Source organism: Heptranchias perlo, unplaced genomic scaffold (genome assembly GCF_035084215.1).
Source record: "Heptranchias perlo isolate sHepPer1 unplaced genomic scaffold, sHepPer1.hap1 HAP1_SCAFFOLD_326, whole genome shotgun sequence".
Taxonomy (NCBI): Eukaryota; Metazoa; Chordata; class Chondrichthyes; order Hexanchiformes; family Hexanchidae; genus Heptranchias; species Heptranchias perlo.
This window is the reverse complement of record NW_027139338.1, coordinates 9,393-20,219: the sequence shown is the minus strand read 5'-3', so window position 1 is coordinate 20,219 and position 10,827 is coordinate 9,393. Positions and strand designations below refer to the sequence as shown.

Genomic DNA, 10,827 nt, shown 5'->3' with positions numbered 1-10,827 from the left:
ACACTCATATATACACACCCACAGTTCATATATAAACATCACACTCATATATACAGACCCACAGTTAATATATAAACATCACACTGATATATACACACCCACAGTTCATATATAAACATCACACTCATATATACAGACCCACAGTTCATATATAAACATCACACTCATATATACACACCCACAGTTCATATATAAACATCACACTCATATATACACACACACAGTTCATATATAAACGTCGCACTCATATATACACACCCACAGTTCATATATGAACATCACACTCATATATACACACCCACAGTTCATATATAAACATCACACTGATATATACACACCCACAGTTCATATATAAACATCGCACTCATATATACACACCCACAGTTCATATATAAACATCGCACTCATATATACACACCCACAGTTCATATATAAACATCGCACTCATATATACACACCCACAGTTCATATATAAACATCACACTCATATACACACACCCACAGTTCATATATAAACTTCACACTCATATATACACACCCACAGTTCATATATAAACGTCGCACTCATATATACACACCCACAGTTCATATATAAACATCGCACTCATATATACACACCCACAGTTCATATATAAACGTCGCACTCATATATACACTCCCACAGTTCATATATAAACATCACACTCATATATACACACCCACAGTTCATATATAAACATCACACTGATATATACACACCCACAGTTCATATATAAACATCGCACTCATATATACACACCCACAGTTCATATATAAACATCGCACTCATATATACACACCCACAGTTCATATATAAACATCGCACTCATATATACACACCCACAGTTCATATATAAACATCGCACTCATATATACACCCCCAGAGTTCATATATAAACATCGCACTCATATATACACACCCACAGTTCATATATAAACATCACACTCATATATACACACCCACAGTTCATATATGAACATCACACTCATATATACACACCCACAGTTCATATATAAACATCGCACTCATATATACACCCCCAGAGTTCATATATGAACATCACACTCATATATACACACCCACAGTTCATATATGAACATCACACTCATATATACACACCCACAGTTCATATATAAACATCACACTCATATATACACCCCACAGTTCATATATAAACATCACACTCATATATACACACCCACAGTTCATATATGAACATCACACTCATATATACACACCCACAGTTCATATATAAACATCACACTCATATATACACACCCACAGTTCATATATAAACATCACACTCATATATACACCCCACAGTTCATATATAAACATCACACTCATATATACACACCCACAGTTCATATATGAACATCACACTCATATATACACACCCACAGTTCATATATAAACATCACACTCATATATACACACCCACAGTTCATATATGAACATCACACTCATATATACACACCCACAGTTCATATATGAACATCACACTCATATATACACACCCACAGTTCATATATGAACATCACACTCATATATACACACCCACAGTTCATATATAAACATCACATTAATATATACACACCCACAGTTTATAATCCACACCCAATCTATATTTACCCAAAGTCCTGTTCACAGCTCTCACCAAAGTCTGAACACTGAAAGTTGAACTGTTTTCCAGATACTGTCCGTCCTACTTTGTAATTTTAGCATCGGATTTTATGCAGACCGACAAAGGGAGCGGAATAGCGGTCCTGGCGGTGAATGCTGCTTCGAACGGAAGTCTCGGTGTCCAGGAGCTGGCGGGGATTGGAAAGCTCTTGTGTCACACGAAGTGTCTGAAAGGCCCGGATACACCTGAATGTTATCAGTGCGGTGCCCACACCTCGTGCTGTAATGTTAGCGAGCCGGACATCAACTTAAAAGGCGGCGTGTTCGAAACACGTTGTGGTCACAGTTTCATTCTGTGCATAACTGAACCGAAATAATTGAAAATGGAATGTTTTCTTAGCTGATTCACCATAAACAATATGTTATTTATGAAGTTTAATTCTAAGTTCCCCAGTGTCAGAGGGAAAGTTGCATAAATCCGAGCCAGGTAGGAGTTGAACCTACAATCTTCTAATCCGTAGTCAGACGCGTTATCCATTGCGCCACTGGCCCAGCCGATGACTAATCTGTTTTATTTCATTTTTCATTCAGAATCAACCCATAGATTGACATGGAGAGATAAACACAGCGAGAGATGCAGACAGTGTCGGCAAACATAGCGAAATAGACAAGAGATATAGAAATGTACCAAACGGCCTCAAACTCCACCAGACAGTGGCGGGTATCTGACAGGTATCAGTGAGAGGAGGTGGTGAAGTTGCAGTTTGATTTGGCTCCGTGGCTGAGCTGCTCAAAGTGCCCGTTTGGTCGGGGCCTTTTTTGTCTTCAGCCTCCAATGTGATATTTACCCAATTTGTGAATTAAGCAACAAAATAACACAGAGCGGTATTTGTATTAGTTCCGGAGCCAACAAGGAAAGGATTCCAGATCTGCAGTATGTAAATGTTCCTGCACTGTACAGGCGGACCTCTCATACAATGTGTCCGAAACACCTTTTGAGGATATTGCTCCAGAGGGCTGATTGTACAAACTTCTTTACTTACAACCAGCAACAGAATCTCCATGAAGAGTTGCGAAGCGAAGCTGGTTTCGGAGCAGTTTTCGCTGTTCAGCTTTTGTAAAATTGGTTGAAACTCATTTTGAACACATCTTAGTATCAATGAGAAGGTCAGGCACAGGATTGTTGGGATGGAACCGTCTCTAACAATAAGTACAAAGTATAATTGATTATAAAGTGAAACAGCCAATCCAATCTCTCAGTCTCTCTGTCACTTTCTCGGTGAGTGAACGTAAACCAGCAGAAGAAGCGAAAACAAAGAACTGAGCAGTTTTGTTTGTTTCCTTTTCCTTCGGGCGAGTACAGTTGAAGAGAATGATTTCTGTTTCCTGCTGGACAAATAACTGGAATGAGCAGTGTATCTGGTTCCCATGGTACCCAGTGAAATATCCACGTTTATATCTCCCATTTACACTGATACCTTCCTTCCTCACTAATTATAGGAAACTTTTGGTCAGGTTCAATCACACTTCAGAAGTCCAGAAGCGGAAAGCAAGGTCGACACCTCATGGTGACGTAACCTACAGGCGAGGGAGGTTTGCAGGTTTACCTGGAGCTGTAAATATATAAACTCCTTCCAATGTACAAACTCCCCTCACCAACAGTAATTCAATTCTAACTGATCTGAGACTTTGGTCATTTATGGTGATTATACTTTGTGGAGTTAAAGCAGCAGTGAAATCCGTTGTGTGTTATATACATAGCCGTTCAGTCAATATAAAACATTGTCATCCGACCCACCATGAGCAATGCCACAGGGGGGTATGTTAGGTCACGGACAGTTCCGCCTCCTGCAGTTGTTCTCTCGGTCACACATCCGGCATCACCTCTCGGTCTCACAATTCAGAGTCACGCCTGAATATAAACACATTTCTGTTTCACACTTTTACATGGAGATCAACAAATCACAATTCAAGATGGAGAGAGCAAACAAATCAAATATTTAAGAACGTAAACAGATAGAAAATTCACCATAAATGACTGAGGAAAAAATGAAGCAAACGGATCAAGATGAACAATTAACAAAAGGTAACAATTAAAGAAAGGAGAAGGGGAACTGATCATATCGCCCCAAATAGTTTTTGAAAAATCCTTTCGGTTTACATCTTAGTTTCTCCGTTAAGTTGCGGACGAACATCTAGAAATATTTTTCTTAACATCATCAAGACAATTAGAATACAACTTTCACAAAGTTGGCCTTAATCTTAATTATACGATAGCGTGTTATGTGTTTGTAAAATCTGCAACTGTTTCACCATTCTTTAAGTTTAGAGGGATGCTCTGAATATATGTTCTACATTGAAACGTAAGTGGATTAATAAAATAAAATGTGGAAGTTTTTTTATGAACATGAAGAGTTGCTTTTCCATGTTGGATATCGCGATATATTTATTTACGCAGCTGTCATTTGTGAAATGATGGAATGTATTTATTTCTATATCTGTACCGGTAAGGAAATCCCCACTGGATCATTTCCAGGAAACAGTCAAGTACTTAAATTAGTTTGTCAAACCCAAAACACCCGTTGGGAATTGCTGATTGAAAATTTGAATGGAAATCGAGACCATCACAAGGTATTGGAACAAATATACCCGCTGAGGTTTCGGGGTTGTTACTGATTTATTTCTATCACTGAGTAACCTATTTTAAACAGGGTGAAACTACAAATCTAATGATAAGGGTCTGGGTTGGAGAAGGAACAGATGAAAGTATCAAATTTAATTACGCTGATTCCACAAACACTGCACACCACATCCCTTAAACATTGTAAACTGTTTCTACATAAAACTGGAGAGGGTGTAAATAGGAAGTAATAGAACAAAAAGCTCATTAATGTGTCAAATTTAATTTTGATATTGTTGCACAAACACTGAACATCCCATCGCTAAAACACTGTCCCGATCTAAAATCAGTCGGCAGGACCCTGAGACACAGTGAAAATGCTGTGATTTCAACCTGGTTCAAAACACGCAGCCTTCTGATGTGGAGTCAGACGCGACTGTTCTTGCACCAGGCCCACAACAAGCGGCTGGAGCCGGATCCATTGGAGGGCGATCGGTGCAGACTGCCGACCCGGCTCTCGGAATGTGAGAGGCGGAAACAGGAGCAGCCTGACCGCCTCAACCACAGCACAGGATCCCCGCTCTCCCTCACGTTGCACAACTGACTCTGTGACGCAATGTTAGACTTCAACTTCATGGTTGGAGAAGATCTTCAAAGGTTGTGGGTTCGAGTCCCACCAGAGTTGGATTTTAGTTTCGGGAGCTGGGAAGTGAAATTTTGCAGCAAATCCGCAACAGGATCATTAATGTCCGTCAAGGACGGGAAACTGCCCCCGACACTTCATCTTACACAAGTGGCTCCAGTCACACCCGGATTCATGATTCTAAATCCACTCTGAGCTGGATTGGAGAAACTCTCTCAAGGAGGAGACTCATCATCTGCTCAGACCGAAAGTCAATCTGCTGGACTTCCGGCTCTGTCAGACTGAATGTTCCTTCAGACAGGTTTCTAACTGGACACATGCATCCTGCTGCCGTGTGAGCATTGGTGCTGGAGGGGGAGAATTCTTGCTTGTAGTAATTCTATTCCTGTAAAACTAGCTCCTGAAGTGCAGGTTGGAAAGTATCCTGGCTGAGCGGTCGAAGGCGCTGGTTTAAAGCTCCAGTTAAATCCCACGATTTGTAGATGGATCAAAATCATAGTTTGTGTCTCCAAAACCACAGCCTCCCTCCTGTAAACAAGTAATACTAAACATCTCATCTGCTATTGCAACAGCGTAGTCCGGAGGAACCAGATGCATTTTGGAACAAACTAATTGTACCTTCAACTCCGGTCGAAATGTTCACAAGCAAAAGGATTGTTTGATCTCGGTGAGACTCGAATGAACAACCTCGGTATTTCCCGACCCTGTTCTGTCAGATAAGGACCGCGCACTGACCGATTGCGCCGCTGGAGCCCGGTCACTCTGATCACCTGTCCCACTCTGCTGGAAAGAATCTTAAGGTGAGAGGCCCGAACCTGTGGAAACGTGTCCAGTCACTGTGATGAAACTAATATCTGCACTTCCACTTTCAGCTTCTTTCATATCCTCTGCTCCATCGCACGACAATCGGGTTTTCTGCGAACAGGTCAAAATGAACATTGCCGGAAATTCTATCAGTGTTGAGATTTGAACCCAGCGCCCACGCAGCGATTGGATTTATTGTCTTAAAGCAGCGAGCTCCGTTCACACAACGCCTCGCCAGTCTTTCACATTTTATTTTATGCCCAAATAAATAAATTGGAGCTAATTGACCGCATTTACCCCGTGCTGGGGTTGTTCTCCTTCGAGCAGAGAAGGTTCAGAGGAGATTTGATAGAAGTGTTCAAAGTCATGAAGGGTTCAGATAAAGTTAATAAAGAGAAGCTGTTCCCATTGGCGGAAGTGTCGAGAACCAGAGGACACAGATTTGAGGTGATTGCAAAAGAACCAAAGGCGACATGAGGAAAATCTTTTTTACGCAGCGAATAGTTATGATCTGGAATGCGCTGCCTGAAAGGGCGGTGGAAGCAGATTCAATCGTGGCTTTCAAAAAGGAATTTGATAAATACTTGAAGGGGAAAATGCAGGGCCCCGGGGAAAGGGACGGGGAATGGGACCAATGGGATTGGTCTTACAAAAGGCAGGTAAGGGATTGATGGGTTGAATGGCCTCCTTCTGTGGTGTGTTCATTCTGTGATAAATATTATTTTACACACAGTGAACAGACCATCCCTGAAAGACTGCCCCGCGATAAAACAGAGTGACACTGAAACGTTGTGAAAATGCAATGACCCCGACGTGATTCGAACACGCATCCTTCTGATCTGGAGTCAGACGCGCTACCGTTGCGGCACGAGGTCCACAGCGCCCACCTGGAGCCGGATCCATAGGAGGGAGATCGGTACCGACCGCCACAGGGACTCGAAGAGGCGGAAGCAGCAGCAGCAGCACCGCAGGAGCCCCGCTCTCCAATCCAGCCGTTCCCTGCGGAGAGCTGCCAGTCCCGGCCTGAGCCCTGTCTGGGAGCCGCCTGCCATTCAGTCTTTACAGAACGGGACCTATCCAGTTTCAGCTCACACACAAGCTCAGGAATCCCACTCCTGACAGATTCACTTATTTAAACCTTGTTTAGATTCAGTGAATTGGGATTTAATTCAATCCTCATCTGCCCGCCGCTCTGTCAGTTCAGGACTTTATTTAAACCGATACTTGGAGCTCTGTTTTACAGGGTGCCGGCTGTTTCAGCATTTCTCAGTCCCACCACGAACACTTTTTGCTGCTAACATCTGTTTAATACAAAGTTCCCAGGAACGAGGGGATTTCTCCTGGGTACTGAGTTCGAGTTAAGGAACAATCGAGGTGCGATTACACTACTTGGTGTATTCTATGGGCCACCAGCTGGTGGGACGGAGATAGAGGAGCAAATTTGCAGGGAAATAACAGAGTTGCAAAAGCCATAGAGTTGTGATAACAGGGGATTTCAACTATCCTAATATAGACTGGAATAACAATAATATAAGGCGCAAAGTAGGGGAAGAATTTTTGAAATGTGTTCAGGATAACTTTCTCGACCAGTGCGTTTCTGGCCCACTGAGGAAGGAGGCATTGCTGGACTTGGTGCAAGGGAATGAGGCGGGCCAAGTGGAGCAAGTGTCAGTGGGGGAGCATTTAGGGAGCAGCGATCAGTATCATTAGGATTAGACTATCTATGGAAATGGACTCTGTCCACTCTAAAGTAAAAGTACTCAATTGGAGGAGGGTCAATTTCAGTGTGATGAGAACAGATCTGGCCCCGGTAAATTGGAATTAAAGATTGTCAGGCAAAACTATAATTGGGCAGTGGGCGGCATTTAAAAAGATGATTCGGGTACAGAGAAGGTACATTCCAACGAGGTAGAAAGGTAGGGCAACACAAGCTCAGGAATCCCACTCCTGACAGGTTCATTTATTTAAACCTTGTTTAGATTCAGTGAATTGGGATTTAATTCAATCCTCATCTGCCCGCCGCTCTGTCAGTTCAGGACTTTATTTAAACCGATACTTGGAGCTCTGTTTTACAGGGTGCCGGCTGTTAAAGCATTTCTCACTAAAGCCAGAGCTCCCTGGATAATAAGAGAGATAGAGAGTAAGATGAAGCGGGAAACATAAAAGCGAATCAAAAAGTCTTCTACAGACATGTTAACAGTAAACGGGTAGTCAGAGGAGGGGTGGGGACGATTAGGGACCATAAAGGAGATCTACTCATGGAGGCAGTGGGCACGGCCTGAGGTACTAAATGAATACTTCGCATTGTTCTTTACCAAGGAAGAAGATGCTGCCAGATTCTCGGTAAAGGAAGATATAGTTAAGATACTGGATGGGCTAAAAAATGAGAAAGAAGAGGTACTAGAAAGGCTAAATGTACTTAAAATAGATAAGTCACCTGGTCGGTACTTCCCTCAGCAACCGAGGATGCATCCCATCCGGACCAGATGACGTATCAACTTTAAGTACAGCCAGCCTTTCCAGTACCTCCTCTTTATAAATTTTTAGCCAATCCAGTATCTCGACAACATCTTCCTTTACTGACACTCTGGCAGCGTCTTCTTCCTTGGGAAAGACAGATGCAATGTATTTATTTTGTACCTCCGCCATGCCCACTGCCTCCCACTGCTACTAATTCGTTATAATCTGGGCCAGTGGTGCAATGGATAACGCATTAGGTTCGATTCCGACCTGGCTTGGATTTTTTCATGCAAAATTTTATGGCCTTCAATACCTTGCAAGCTGTCCTACTTGGTGGTGCTGCCTGGCTCCATACCTGGTAAGTGCCTTCTCAGTGCAGCAAGCAGTGCGTCAGTGTCATAATCTGAAGGTCCTGAATTCAATCTTCAGAGAAGGCATCAAGGATTACGAAGCTTTTTTTCCATCTCTCACCTCATCTTTCCATCTTTGCTGCATCGCAAAATCAAGAACTTTTGCTTACTGCAGCACATCAAAAGATTTGCTGCCCCTTGATCTCTCTGTACCCAAACACACAGTGAAGTTTAGGAAGTCCATGGGCAATGGACTCACTGACAACACTCTTGTTTCTGTATAATTGCACCAAGACAAACGGTGAGTGGAGAATATAATCAACGATCCCGCTACCTCTCACAGGCCAAGTGAGCGCTCCACCAGTTGAGCTAATTCCTCGTTTGCTGTTTGTAAATCGCGCCTCACAGTTCCTGCCTCACACTCGCCTTCAAGCTGCTCCAAGACCAGCAGAGAAATCTTGCCTTGGGTTGCTGCTCCCTGAATATATTAAATACTTTGCTCCAATCGGCGGTATCGAGCATCAGCAAGTGAGGAAAAGCAGAACGGGAAGCCGCAGTCATCATGAATGATGCTGAGAAGAGCCCGAGCCTTCGGAAGGAAGACGAGGTCACCGGAAAGCAACAGCCGCCCGAGCTCGAGGAGCAGCGAGAGCCCTGACTGACTGATCGAAGACCATTTTGGCTGAAATTGAGGGCGATTTGAAGTGTTGCTGCTCAAAGGCACTCCCTGCTGGTGAGCAGAGGGAAATGCTCGAGTGAAACAGCCGTGCTCGGGCAGACACAGAAAGCTTTCAAGTTTGAGAAAGGAGAAGAGGTGTCCTGTGCCTGAGTGACAACATGTTAATCTGTGAGCTGCCTGTGAAGTTCAGAGAGTGACCTTGAGGTAATTGCTGCTTATTCCAAAATCACACTCACTCCTTCAAGCCGGAATTGAACCAGCGACCTAAGGATGACTTTATTTTGTTTTATTCACTACAGTCCTCAGCTCTACCAGCTGAGCTATCGAAGGGAAGTGATAAACAGTGCTGTCTTTGGTGATTGTTCACCGTGCGCCTGTTGACACGTTCAGACTCGTGGAGTCCGGTGCTGATCGAAGACTTCTTTTGCCTGAAAGCGAGAGCTGAGTGTTTTGAAGTATTGCTGCTCAAAAGCGCTCCCTGCTGGTGAGCAGAGGCAGAGCAGCCTTGTTTGGGCAGACACAGAAAGTTTTCAGGTTTGAGAAAGGAAAAGAGACGTCCTGTGCCTTCATGGCAACATGTTAATCTGTGAGGTGCCTGTAAAGTTAAGAGAGCGACCTTGAACTAATTGCTGCTTATTGCAAAATCACGTGTTCTCCTTCGAGCAGGAATTGAACAAATGACGGAAGGATGACTTTGTCTTATTTTCTACGACAGTCTTGTCGCTCGACCAGCTGAGGTATCGAAGGGAAGCGGTAAAAATGTTTCACTTTGGTGATTGTTCACCGTGCACCTTTGACACACCCGGACTCGTGGATTCCAGTGCTCATGACTGAAGCTGACTCGGTACCTGCTCATACCGCAGTGCTGTGGGAGTGGGAGCTGCTCCGTGTTCTCCACAGCCTGGGCCAGTGACACAATGAATAATGGGACTGATTATTGATCTGGAGATTGTGGGTTCAAGTTTACGGAGGGTGTAAAGTGGAAGGCCGGGCCTGGAGAGCATTGGAATAGTCGAGTCTGGAGGGAAACAAAGGCACGGATGAGGGTTTCAGCAGCAGAACATCATTCTGGAAGTTGGGATTTGTTTCTGCTGATGTTAATAACCGCAATAACTGGGCTGAAATTCAATATTCTGGATCGATGTCAAATAAATCAACTTTGTTTCAAACAGAATGGGTCAATTACTTGATGAATTCAAGATAAGAGACTAATTGATGTCCTCATTACCGATTATTCTGCCTTTTCTCCTTTCTCACTGTAGATTATTTCAGTTCTCATACCTTCAATTACTGTCATGGCCAAGTCCCAGCTCCCTGGACCTTCCCGAGTGCCTCTCCCAGCCGTGGGTTCCAGGGAAGGTATCAGTAATGTACCCGGGATCACTAAACACAAAACCCAGTCTGTGAATCACTTTCAGCTACTGGACTTATCGTGTGTCCCACAGCATCTCTCTCACCTTCGATGTGTGAATAGAGCATCAGGCCTGGGAATCTCGTCTTAAATTTAAATACACTCAGCAAATGTATTTAACAAAATGCAAACAAGTAAACACATCACGGCCCAATAATCCAGCACTAAATTCAAAGGAGTAAGTCTGTTATCAAACTCCTTGAGTGGACAGAATAAAG

At 43.4% G+C, this 10,827-nt stretch overlaps 3 non-coding genes across 3 annotated transcripts; all 3 read right to left on the bottom strand.

The window, feature by feature from the left end:
• Positions 1-2,121: 2,121 nt before the first annotated feature.
• trnar-acg (transfer RNA arginine (anticodon ACG)) lies at positions 2,122-2,194 on the bottom strand. Its single transcript has one exon. It is a non-coding gene; the product is annotated as a tRNA-Arg (tRNA).
• A 4,318-nt stretch (positions 2,195-6,512) lies between these two features.
• trnaw-cca (transfer RNA tryptophan (anticodon CCA)) lies at positions 6,513-6,584 on the bottom strand. The gene has a single exon. It is a non-coding gene; the product is annotated as a tRNA-Trp (tRNA).
• Positions 6,585-9,434: 2,850 nt separating this feature from the next.
• trnay-gua (transfer RNA tyrosine (anticodon GUA)) lies at positions 9,435-9,528 on the bottom strand. The gene is made up of 2 exons: positions 9,492-9,528; positions 9,435-9,470 (listed from the first exon to the last, which is right to left on the bottom strand). It is a non-coding gene; the product is annotated as a tRNA-Tyr (tRNA).
• Between the last annotated feature and the right edge of the window lie 1,299 nt (positions 9,529-10,827).